At 41.9% G+C, this 13,765-nt stretch overlaps 1 pseudogene; it reads left to right on the forward strand.

The window, feature by feature from the left end:
* The window catches only part of LOC114895914, a 67,698-nt pseudogene extending 54,135 nt beyond the window's left edge, over positions 1–13,563 (forward strand).
* Positions 13,564–13,765: the final 202 nt, after the last annotated feature.

Consider the following 13,765-nt stretch of genomic DNA (forward strand, 5'->3'; position numbering starts at 1 on the left):
CTCCTGTGCTGAGCGTAACAGAGGTGACCCCAACTCCTGTGCTGAGCCAGCACACAGTACCTTGAATAAAAACAGAGCCATGGGTGTTCCCAGGTGTGTACCCTCCCCAGCACTGGGCTTCTTTAGGTTTTTATATTTTTTTGTATTTTGTGTGCTTTGTTGAATCAGTCGTGTTACATTGTGTGTTGGAATGGAGGGGGCGAGAAGACATCTTTAAAACTACAAAAATAAGGGCTTCCCTGGTGATGCGGTGGTCGAGAGTCCGCCTGCCGATGCAGGGGACGCGGGTTCGTGCCCCGGTCCGGGAAGATCCCACGTGCCGCGGAGCGGCTGGGCCCGTGAGCCGTGGCCGCTGAGCCTGCGCGTCCGGAGCCTGTGCTCCGCAACGGGGGAGGCCACGGCAGTGAGAGGCCCGCGTACCAAAAAAAAAAAAAAAAACTACAAAAATAATGCTGCTGATGGCTTTTGTCCACTGTCAACCCAGTCTCAATGCTCGTTTCTTCCAGCTCTCACAGTCTTAAACCCTAGAGTACCTTGATTTGTTTTTGTGAGTGTTTGGCGCATAGTAGGATGCAAGATAATGCACAGTCATTGTTCAGAGGGTGCCAGTTGTTAGTCTGCTTGGTCTGCTGTAACATAGTAGTACCACAGATTGGGTGGTTTAAACAACAGCAATTTATTGTCTCATAGTTCTGGAGGCCAGAAGTCCAGAAACAAGATGTTGGCAGGGTTGGTTCCTTCTGAGGGCTGTGAAGAAAGGCTCCGTTCCAGACCTCTCTCCTTGGCTTGTAGATTGCTGTCTTCTTGTTCCCATGGCATTCTCCCTAAGCATGTCTCTGTGTCCAGGTTTCCCCATTTTATAAGGACACCAGTCACATTGAATTCATGCCCACTCCAATGATTTGATTAAGTTACCTCTGTAAAGACCCTATCTCCAAAGAAGATCATATTCTGAGGGACTGGGGTTAGGCCTCACCTTATGAATTTGGGAGGTGGCACACACAGTTCAACCCACAATGCCAGTGTTACACATGGTTTTTTAAATGTTCATATATTATCAAATTATAGCTGAGAATGTAAATAAGTTTGTGGAAAGGAAATGTTTATTATTATGATGTTATGTAACAGGACTTTACTGGTATATCTGAGCTCTTTTCTGCAGGTGAGTGAGGATCTCCCACAGTTGCAAAAAAGATCATATCACAGGTTAACTGCAGATCTGCCTGATCTCCAGTTGTTATCAGATGTACACTGAGTTTATAGTCTTGGCTTCAGTGCTTCTGAGAGTCAAACTCTAAAATAAAAGCTACATCCTATGGGGTAGAATTTCTTTTTTGATTATTGGGCAACTAAGAGGATGGAGAGACCAATGCCTTCCTTGTAGAGATGAGGAAGTGGACACCTAGAAAACAGAAGTCAGGTGGCCAAGGCCTCAAAGCTAAGTAGTAGAAGTAGTAGCCCTGGAACTAGACTCATAATTCCATGCTTTTTTCACCACATCACACTCTCCATCCTCCATACCAGGTATCCCCCACCTTAACCCTACCTATCAAAACTACCCACTGCTCACTGACAACGTCTGACTTTCCTTACCTCATTTAATTAAAAAAAAAATTAACTAATCCTAATAAATTTGCTAAGTGAGTACATTACTGATGCCCATAAGCAGGATGACAATTCTGGAGTATGCCTTAGCTAACTGTTTCCCCAGAAGCCCATAAAACCAAAAAAGTAAATAAATAAAAAATCTAGGTGTCTGATTTGGATAAGGTAGTAGCTTTCTTTACCCTTCAGATCCAACTTTTCAGCTAAAACCTGCCTTGTGGCCACACTTATAAATATATGCTTCAAGGTGGAAAAAAATTTTGTCTGAGATGTCCACCTAGTGGCATTTAGTGATTATTCTTGAAAACAAAAGAAAGAAAAGCCCTTTACCCTCTGTTCTCTACCAAGTCTTGATGAATGCATCATAACTGATACGTGAGGTTTGGATTTTAGAGACCACCTAATTCAGCCACTTTACCAATGGAACTGTGGCCTGGGCAGTGGCTTGTCCACAGCCACTGAGTTAAAGAAACCTGGGGACAGGTCCCTTTATGTCCCATCCAGAATTCTTAACACCCTCGTGTAATGCTGCTTCATGGTTATTTAGCACATGTGTAAGCTAGTGGAAGTTTAATCTCTGTCTCCCCATGAAGGTAAGAGAAACTGTAGCTATAGTGTTCATTGGTGGGTGACTTAATGCTTTGCCACGTAGCTTCATTATGTCACACTCATTAATTTTAAAGAATAGACTGTGTTTTCTAAATATATAATGTACTGTGACTATTTTCTGACTCTTCACTAGTGTTACTTATACCTAAACTTATCTGTGGGTGCTTTATGGGGAAAGTTTTGTTTAAAAATCTTAAAATTTTTCCTTCAGATTTTTTGCAAGTTAGTAGTTTTTTTTTAAACCTCTTTTCAGGTTTATTAAATGGGGTTAAACTATACTAAGCACCCGCTATGGGTTTTTTTGAGTCTTAAATCCTGGCGAATGAGCCAACCCTATGGAGTGGTCTCCGAACAGAGGGTGCTCCGAGTTGTAGGCAGTTCATGCCACGGGAACACTAATTCTAGAACATTAAACTTATCATGTTAAATTGATTTCTGGATGTTTCTCTGTGGAAGTCTTGGAATAATCCTCCCCTTCCTTCCTTTGAGCCAAGAAAACTCTGAACCAGAACAATTCAATTTCAATTTGTGGAAAAGCTCTACTCCATGGACTAAACATAGTGCTAAGACAGATTGGTGGGGGACGGGGGGCAGGAACATTTTGATCACTTTGGCATGTTACTAAAATATCTGAATTCGCTCTGAGATGTATTTACAAGCTCTGTTTCTGAGGAGTATTTGCAAGCCTCGTTCTCAAGCCTGGGAACCTCAGGAGCAAAACCCGCTTTTGAGCCATAGTTCTTGTGTTATATGTTAAGCATTTGGAAGGAACCCCAAGGAGGCCTCAGGAAGCAGTTACTGCCTCTTGACTTATCATCCTGAAGGCGATTTGTTTTAAAGTTGATAATCCCTAGAGCTGCAAGAGTGTCCCACATCTGCCCTGAATTGAAAACAGATTGCCATTAAGAGCCTTACATCAGCGCTGCGAATTCATTCGATCTGAGTCAGAAAGGAAGTTGGAGAACATTCGAACGTATGGCCTGATAGCAACACGGCAGCTCCCTTCATGGAGGACCTAGACGGCAGGGTATGTAGGCTGTGTGTTTTCAAACTTTAAGACTGCTTTTCTGTAAGGAAATGTCCTTCTGACCTTTGGGCAGGAATATTCGGGAGGGGACTGTTACAGCTAACAGGTATAAAGTAACCGTCAGTCTGTGGGCTTTTCAGTGCCACCAGTGAATCGATCAGAATTCCAAGAGGCTAAGAAGCCTCCACTGTCCAGAAATTTCTCTGCCAGGTTTTGCGTTTTTGTGACTTATCATTTATATAAGATATATTCAAAAATTATGTAGATATTTATATAAAATTCTCCCCCCCCAGACTCTAAAACGATTCTGGAAGCCAAGAAAAGTTTTTACTGTTAAAAAGCGAGAGCTTTTCCACCCTCAGCTTATCTATGAAATTATTTAAAAATATTTCCACATATGCCAGGAATGAAGGATGGAACTCTGAACTTCATATTCCAAGCCTCAGGGGACCGGGACCATCTGATTAACTATTTAGCATTTAATATCCTACTGAAGTCTTCTTCTCAGCCGGCTGAACAACTTTTTTCCTTCTTTATCTGTTGAAAAATTTCTGTTATAGTATGTGAGGTTCTTTTTCTTCTAAATTAAAAAGGAGATTAGATTTGTTCATCAAAAATGATTAAAGGAAAAAGAAGGCAACAGTGGTTATGAACAAGGGTCTGAGTACCCCACAGCTTGAGGCATGGATGCTGAGTTCCCCTCCGCTGCTCCACCCCCATAATCCCCTGCCCCAGCCAGGCTCCGGAGGCCCTTCTGGCTCCTTCTCCGGGTCTGGACTGGGCTTTGGTGAGTGGAGGCCTCTTGGGTTACTTCCAGAAGCCTATTCTGCTCACCCTTTTCTCTGAGAAGCTGAGGACAGTGCCTGGTACAGCTGATACCCAATAAATACGTGTTGAATGAAAAGAGCGTTGTGGAAGGGAACCCTGGAAGAAGTATCAGTCTGAACATATGAAGCTAGTGAAACTCTCTTTGGGTCAATTTCCACTCACCTTCTTGGCAAGATTGACACCAGAACTAAAGCATAGAAGGTGACGAGTAATTGAGAGAAACGTGCTAGAGTGTCAGTCAGAGCAACTACGTATAAAATGTGTGATTCCGCGGTTGTGGTATTAATAAAGTAAAGAAATGAAATATGAGTCTTGAGAGGTAACAGTTGCCCTACGAGAGTGTTCAAGAGTCCGAGGAAAGCTGGTACAGGAGAAAGTGAACAAACACAGCTGGCCGGCTTCCCCTTCAACTCAGTGCAGATGTGCTCATCAAAAATGTTCCGATAGCACAAAGCCTGTCCCTGTTACATGTGCTTCCCCCAGTTTCAGAAAAAATACATTAAGAGCAGCCCAGTTGGCAGGTAAGATTTTCAGTCCAAATGCCAATGTACTGTTCCCTCTTGACTGGTTGCCCACAGTTCTTGAAAGGGGGAAGGTTTTTCAGATGCCAAAAATTGAGTGCAGACTGTGTCATGGGACTATGCTCTCTTAATCCCAGCGAGACAGAGGCTCCCTTTTAGAAAAGGAAGCACATTTGGGTTTTTGTGCCGGAGGATGCAAAAAGATGTATTGATCAACTCAGACAGAAGGGGGAATTCTCAGGCTTAGAAACATGGCTTCTGTCCTAGCTGAGGAGACTGGCGAATGAGCCTTGAAATCTATAGAAACGGTTCCAGTTCAGACCAGCTTCCTCTCTGGCAGATGAGTATACAGATATAGATATTTATATAGAGATACAGCTATATTTATATGTATCTTAATTTCACTAACTTACTTAATCTCAACCCCAGAAGTTCGGGAAGAAAATAAAAGTAGTGTTGCAGAGACTTCAGGGTGAAACCCATGTCAGAAATTTAACTTCTAGGGAGTTCACTGGTGGTTCAGTGATTAGGACTCCACGCTTTCGCTACCGAGGACTCGGCTTTACTTTAATCCCTGGTCGGGGACCTAAGACCTAAGATCCAAAAAGCCTCACAGCACAGCCAAAAAAAAGAAAAGAAATTTAACCTCTATTACCTCAAGTAAAATTCACCTCCAGAAAGCTCTCTTGCCCCTTTTAGAGTAACAAGCAAGTCTTCATTTGGGGCCATATCCTCTTTCCCTGCCCTGTGTTTGAACATCAGGCCTGTCTCTAAGGCTGTGCCACTATATGCCAAGTCACAGCCTCATGGCTCTCCAGAGTTTTGTAAACCATTGTTTGGAATTCAGAACACATTATCCCCCAGAAACAAGGTTAGGCTCCCAGCTCAACTCCTGAATGCAAATTTATCCCAAAATACAGAGAATTTGTTGCAACTTTCTGGAAATGGACAGAAAGAACATCTATCATTTTGTTTAATGGCATTGAAGAATCAATTTTACAATGAACTGTAATAATGCTTTTGAGAGCATTTTTAGTATCCTTGAGAATTAATTATTGGCCTTGCATACCATTCCTTTCTTTATCCAAACCCTAACCACCTATCCTAGATGCTTAGTCTCCTGTTACTCCTTTGAATGGTACTCTAGGTAGGAGTCCTAGCAAATTATTTGCATGTACTTTTCCATTTGTAGTTGCTTTTGCCTGGAATATCCTCTTCCTCTTCTGGTTCCTGGCAAACTCTTGATCAGCTCAAACACTAACACAGTTAAAACTCTTCTGTGATGCCCCAGTCAAACTCTCACTTCTCTCCTCCCTTGGACATAAACTCTTCTGAGAAAACTTTGCACAAGTTCAAGTGATTCCTTCCCTGACCTTCTAAAGTACCAGAGATCCTAGTTTTAAAAGTTGCCCCTAGGAAAAGTTAGAAATTCCCCTCCCCACCTCTCCTGCATTTCTCTAAAACCTTATAAGTACCACTATGTATTAACATTCACCACATTATATTGTAAATTTTTATTTACACGTGGTCCCCTTCCCTAGACTGAGAACTCCTTAAAGATAGGGATTTCTTCAGGACTTATTACAATGCTGGAATATATTAATAGTAAATAATTAATAAAAGGATAGATGGATGAATGGATGGATGGATGCAGTGAGCGCTGGATAAAAAGTTCATTTATTTAGAGGAGGATGAAGAGCTATATAGAAACTTCTATGGAATTCTGAATGGAACTTGTAGTTTCAAGGGCATGATATTGATGAAATTTGACCATTATTATTTTACTTCTACGGTTATGTAAGGGAGGCATTATGAATAGTGGGAAGAGAATGGAGCTTGGAATAAGAATGTATGGGTTCTAACTCTAGTTCTCTACTTTCCAGTTATGTGGTCTTGGGTAAGTTATTTACCTCTCTATTTTTGCTTTTCTTCATCTGTAAGCTGGGGGTAATACCTAACTTCAAGGAGTTACCATGAGCATCAAATGATAATCCATCTAAAAGCTCTAGTCTAGTGCTTAACCCATATGAGGTAGAAGGTAAGTGGTCATAAAATATGGATCTAAATCTGAGATGGCAGACATAGAACTTTGAAACCAGGAGGACTCTGGGCCCCTTCCTTCCAGCCTTGGACACTCTCCTTTTGCAACTTCCCCCCTTCATTTTGATGCAGACTGTCAATAGCCTGATTCTAGCTTTTACCAGCCACTTCCCACATCACTTGTGGGAAGTGAAATGAAATAAACTTGAAAGTGTGAGAGAAAAGAAGAAGAGGGTTCAGGGGATTTGTGAGTTAAGTATTGGGAAAAAAATTTCCCAAAGTAGAATTAAGTCGGCTATGATGGAGGAAGAAGGAAAATTGTATGTACGTGCAAAGAAATGAGCAAGGGGCTGAGGAGAAAGCTGTTTGGTAGAGGTGGCTGCAAAGTGAAAGGAAGAGATGCGCACTTGCATTGCTGGGAAATTGCATTCTGGGATTCTAAAAGGGGCAATTGTGGGTGTCTTTGTTTTTATTTTTTTATACAGCAGGTTCTTATTAGTTATCCACTTTATACATATTAGTGTATATATATCAGTCCCAATAAAAGGAGCAACTGTCCATTTACCATACCTACGAATGCACTCCTGTGCATCGGTAACTAAAAAGCACCTTGTGTAATTTCAAATAGTTCACGTAAATTAAAATGAGAGAAATACATTCCTAACTAACATTTAATGTACCACTTACCAGGTGCCAGGCACTGTTCTTAGCTCTTGACCCATATTAGCTCATTTTATCCTCACAACAACCCTGTGAGGTGGGTACATACAATCCTTATTTTACTGTTAAGGAAAGACAACACACTGGGATGTATGGGGGCCACTGCTCGAGCCCAGGCAGTCTGGTCCCAGAGCCTGCACACTTCACGCAAGAATGTACCTGCAGGGGCTTCCCTGTTGGCGCAGTGGTTAAGAATCCGCCTGCCAATACAGGGGACACGGGTTCAAGCCCTGGTCCAGGAAGATCCCACGTGCTGAAGAGCAACTAAGCCCATGCACCACAACTACTGAGCCTGCGCTCTAGAGCCCGTGTGCCACAACTACTGAGCCCTCGTGCCACAACTACTGAAGCCCGCGTGCCTACAGCCCGTGCTCCACAACAAGAGAAGCCACCACAATTGCGAAGCCCACGCACTGCAACACAGAGTAGACCCCGCTCGCCGCAACTAGAGAAAGCCCGCATGCAGCAACAGAGACTCAACAACGAAGACCCAAAGCAGCCAAAAATAAATAAATAAATGTTTTTAAAAAAGAATGTACCTGCAGCTCATGTGGCTTCTCGCACAATCAGGTGGCCGATTCAGCCGTCACGGTCAGCAACATCGTGAAGTCCACTTTGGTGATGACCATCCCTATGGATATGCTTTTCAAAATATAATTTTAATGCCTGAAAAGTTAGAATGGTAGAATTTTATAGCATGGAAGGACATTTAGTTCATCATGCCCAGACCAGTAAGTCAGCCTCAGGGACACTCATCAGAATCTCTGGGGACCCACAGGGGTTGAGGGTCAGATGAGCTTAGCCACCCACCTAGCACTGCAGTGTCGGAAGGACATCATCTTTATTCCAGATGATGTCCAGGGAATTCTAAAAAAAATTCTTTCTGAAATTAGGTTGACACCCCAGTAGTTTCCCAAATATGAAAATAGATACAGTTGTGCTGTCTTTTTTTTTTTTTAAAGAATCATCTATTTTTGACCTATTAAAAAAGTAACAAAGTATACAGTTTGTGAGCATTGAGTTTGACAGGTGCATGTTCTAAAGTCATTCCATTACTCATACGCCTAACGCTGAGCTCTTACCTCTCCCTCAAATTGCTCTGAGCAATTTGATTCCATTTTCTCCTATCAAAAATAGGGACAAAAAAAAAATAGGGACACATTCAACTAGTTAACAAATTTCACAAATTCTGATCCAAGGATGTGTTAGGCAGGCAGAAAGAATGTAATTCTCCCTTTTGCTACCTGTTTGGATTATTATAAGCATTTCTACAATTAATAAAGTAACTGCAAATGCTACAAAGTTATCTATCTCTCTAGCTGTTTTAGTCATTCCTATTTTAAGCCTTTCACATGCCCCACTGATGTTTTAGGGCATAGTTTTTGGATGAATAGGGAGGTAAGCTTGCTGGAGAAGTTACCAGAAGTTTTACCTGCCTCCAGTACATCCACTCAGTGACCCACCTGAGTTCTTTCCTTTGACTCAAGAGATCAGGAAACATAGCATTTGGCAAAAATAGGGAGCCAGGAGGAGCCCCACCTCCTCCTTGGACAGCAGTGGTGGGAGAGGAAGGAGGAAAAGAGGAATGGGGTAGTAAGTGGGTTGCCTAGGTGTCTGTCTTCATTTTTTACTCATTACAGCCTGGCAGGAGAATATCTTATGTAACATCAGTCCCCTACGGAGCATTTTTACAACCATTCAGGTGTCCTGGAAATAAACATCATTAAATTAAATTAAGTTTTAATTTAATTTAAATTCTGAATAAAAGGCTTTTTACATAAACTGACTTAAAAGAGCTTAACTATTCAAAAATAGGTCAAAAGGCACTTTCAAGTGTCCAAAACAATCCCATCTTTTTAAAAAAATCGTGCAAGTTCAAGCAATACCTAACAGAAATACAAAATTAAGTTAGATGTGCCCTTCAAGGAACTAATTTTCTTTTTTTTTTTGTGGTACGCGGGCCTCTCACTGTTGTGGCCTCTCCCGTCGCGGAGCACAGGCTCCGGACGCGCAGGCTCAGCGGCCATGGCGCTCACGGGCCCAGCCGCTCCGCGGCGTGTGGGATCTTCCCGGACCGGGGCACGAACCCGTGTCCCCTGCATCAGCAGGCGGACTCTCAACCACTGCGCCACCAGGGAAGCCCCGGAACTAATTGTTTAAAACCATCAAACTGCTCCAAAATGCCAAGAAAACACAGGACACTAAAATGAAGTCCAGATTCTCAAACAGAGTTTGAATTTTAAGCGAACTCTTCGTTGGCAAATGGATATTTAAGAGTCTGGTTTTAGAACGACTAGCTACCTAGCAAGATTATTGTGAAGCTAAGATGAGATGTAATGAATTTCAGTCTCCCAGTCCAGCACATAATGAACAGTCACTAGTATTTTGTTGAATGAATGCTGAATAATTCTGTTTTTTTAATTTATTTTATTCAAGTATAATCGATTTAGACTGTTGTGTTAATTTCTGCTGTATAGCAAGCGGTTCAGTTATACACATATTTACATTCTTTTTCATATTCTTTTCCATAATGGTTTATCACAGGATATTGAATATAGTTCCCCGTGCTACTCAGTAGGACCTTGTTGTTTATCCATTCTATATATAATAGTTTGCGTCTGCTAATCCCAACCTCCCAGTCCATCCCTCCCCCACCCACCCCCTCTTGGCAACCACAGGTCTGTTCTCTATGTCTGTGAATCTGTTTCTGTTTTGTAGGTAAGTTCATTTGTGTCATACTTTAGATTTCATATATAAGTGATATCATATGGTATTTGTCTTTCTCTTTTTGACTTACTTCACTCAGTATGATAATCTCTAGGTCCATCCATGTTGCTGCCAATGGCATTATTTCATTCTTTTTTAATGGCTGAGTAGTATTCCGTTCTATATATGTACCACATCTTCTTTATCCATTCATCTGTCAATGGACATTTAGGTTGCTTCCACGTCTTGGCTATTGTGAATAGTGCTGCTATGAACATAGGGGTGCATGTATCTTTTGAATTATATTTTTGTCTGGATATATGCCCAGGAGTGGGATTGATGGATCATATGGTAATTCTATTTTTAGTTTTTTGAGGAACCTCCATAATGTTTTCCATAGTGGCTGCACCAATTTACATTCCCACCAACAGTGTAGAAGGGTTCCCTTTCCTCTACACCTTCTCCAATGATGAATAATTCTGAACTCATGAAGCCAAGCCAACTCAGCTATCCTCTCAGGTCCTAGCTGACACCTTAGCATGGGTTATTCCTCAGATTACATAAAAACAACACTTCCTAGAAAGGGCAGATCCCCAGGAAACAGAAATCCCAAGTTTCTGAAACTTGTTTTCTAACCTTTTATGAAAGGGTAATGTAAGAGTTATGACTGCGTTGCTCTGAGAATTAAAGGATATCATGTTCATCCATTCATTCATTGGTTTATTTAAAAAATATTGATTGTGTGTTTTCAATGCATCAGGTATTATTCTTGTGCTTGGGAGATGGATGTAGACAAGGCAGGTGAGGGCTCTACCTGCATGGAAATTATATTCTATCAAAGAGCTCCTGGTGTGTTACTCCTGCTGTCACAGCTGTCACCAAGCACTGAACAACCCCTGGGGATGGGCAGCAAAGTGCCCTGGAAAGAGCAGTCAGCTTGGAAGTTAGACTGATGCCTCCTTGAATCTAGGCTCCACATCTTGTCAGCTGAGTTTCCTGGGAAAAGTTTCTGAGCCACAGTCCTTGTCTGTAAAATGGGTATAATAATGCCTACCTTGCAGGGATTCTGTGAAGATGAAATGAGACATATTGAGTGTAAAGTACACACAGTAGGTCCTCAGTAAATGGTAACCTTTTATTACCTTAATGAAGAAATAGATCAAAAGAGTGTCACAGAAGAAGGGTATCTTGGGATAAGAAAATTTGATGGGCAGTTGTTTCCTCTGAGCACATTCTACAAAAGAGATACCTTTTCAACCATTTTTGAGATAGACTGTTGATATGGAGCGTGTTGAAAGTGTGATAATAAGACATAGGAGAAGCATGATGTCTCATTATACATACTACATTGCATTAACATACGTTCTTTGTCGCCACTCCCTCCTCAAATCGCAGTAAAGTTGAAATAAGGAGGGAAATAAAATAAAACCACAAGAACAGCAATGATGCGGGGTGGGGGGTGGATAACAGAAATGAGAAATGCCAACACAAGTTGGGAAGATTGAACACAGATTGAGGGAAACAGTAGCAACTGATGTAGAATATAACGGAGGCAACTGAAAATTAATTACATGGGGTGTGGGGTGTGGAGAACACCCACAGGAACAAGCGTATTGGAACCGAGAACCCTAAGAAGGTTCTGGGAAAGGAAGCCCCACAATGCAGTGCTTCCAATCTGATTTCTGGTGCCTCAGTCTTAAGTATAAACAAAGAATCATCAGATAACAGGAGAAAGCTGTGGACGTGAAAGACAGCTAAACAGATGGGTGGGGAAAATGAACTCAAAGGTAGCAGAGACAATCTGAGGGACAGAATTGCATTGAAAATACACACTGAGGCTCTTTCAGCCATCTTGGAGCCTGTGGAGGCCTGCTGGGAACAGGACTTCTAAAACGACATATATCTGGAAGGCTATGGTCCAAGGCCTTTTTTGCTGGCTAGAAGCGGGGTCCCTGGAACCAGAGGGAGCACACAGCTTTTCTGAAAATTGAAGGTGTATATGCTCGAGATGAAACTAAGTTCTGTCTAGCCAAGAGATGTGCTTTTGTGTACAAAGCAAAGAACATAGTAACTTCTTTTTCGGCCGTGCCCCATGGCTTGCAAGATCTTAGTTCCCAGACCAGGGACTGAACCTGGGCCCTCAGCAGTGAAAGCACAGAGTCCTAACCACTGGACCACCAGGGAATTCCCAGAACCCAGTAACTCCTGGTGGGAAAACCCAACAAAACCAGAGTAGTCTGGGGAAAGATAACTCAAGCTCATGGAACCAGCGGCACCGTCGGTGCCAAATTCCAAAGCAACCTTCCTCCTAAGGCCATTGGACACAGAATCCATGTGATGCTGTACCCTTCGAAGATTTAAACTTATTGAAAAGTGACTAAATAAAAGTATGGATTTGTTCTCCTGTATTTTTGTTTATGTGTATACATACATGTATATACACACTGAGTATGCTCAGTGAGGCAAGAGGAAGAAAAACAAATGCAATTTAAAAAAAAAAGAATATTCTGAAAACAGAAAGAATTTTTAAGAGACTTCGAAGATAAAGTTTAGGAAATTTGACAGAACTAGATAGGAAATGGGACAGAGTCTAAGGAAATTAGATGGTCAGTCCAATAGGTCAAGTATCCAAATAATAAGTTCTGGAAAGAGAGAGCTGAAAAAACAAAATGGAAGAAATCAATGAAATAATAAACAAAAATTTCCCGGAAGTAAAAGGAGTTTCCTGATTAGAAAGACCCACCTAGCACCCAACATAGAGAATAAGGCACATCGTTGTGAAATTTCAGAACACTAGGGATAAACAGAAGACCCTAAAGGCTGCCAGAAAGCAAAAAGAAGGTCACATAAACCATCTGGAATCTGAATGGCATTGACTGCTCAACAGTAACCCTAAAAGCCAAGAACAGTAATTTCCAAATTCCGAGGTACAAATGACTTCTAACCTAGAAATGGTCAAGTGTGGGGTGGACTTATAGCATATAAGGGGTCAAAATAGTTACATCAGGACTTCCCTGGTGCTGCAGTGGATAAGATCTTGCGTTCTCAATGCAGAGTACCTGGGTTCAATCCCTGGTCAGGGAACTAGATCCCACATGCATGCCGCAACTAAGAGTTCACATGCCACAACTAAGGAGCCCTGGAAGTGCAACTAAGGAGCCCGCCTGCTGCAACTAAGACTGGGCACAAGCAAATAAATAAATAAAAATAGTTACATCACTTACATCCCTTCTCAACAAGCTCTTAGAAGACTTGCTCCACCGAAATGAGGGAATAAGCAAAGCACAACCAACCCAGAATGGGGCTCCAGACAGAATAGATCAAAAAAATAGAGGAATAGAACTGACTGATATACCAACGGGCTCCATCATACTGCAGGGTGTTTTATACACTGTCAGAAGATTTGGAGCAGAATAATGGACAAATAGATAGAAAAGTAATAAAGAAGAAAACCCCAAGAAAGGAAAAATAAAGAGATACGGTTATAGTATACAATATGACACAGCTATGAACAACATTCATTCAGTCACAATAGTAGAAGCACTGAACATTAACAAAACCACACATTAGAATATAAATGAGGTGGCCATGGATGTGGACCACTCAGACTTCCTATCAAAGGACAACCTGCTTCAGGGGTATATCCCCCCCTTGGGGACCCACTGTTGTCTCCAGGGAAGGCTTGATCTCCTGGGTTCCCAGCCAGTGA

This window comes from Monodon monoceros, unplaced genomic scaffold (assembly GCF_005190385.1).
Source record: "Monodon monoceros isolate NGI ecotype Baffin Bay Population unplaced genomic scaffold, NGI_Narwhal_1 Super_Scaffold_15, whole genome shotgun sequence".
NCBI classification, from domain to species: domain Eukaryota; kingdom Metazoa; phylum Chordata; class Mammalia; order Artiodactyla; family Monodontidae; genus Monodon; species Monodon monoceros.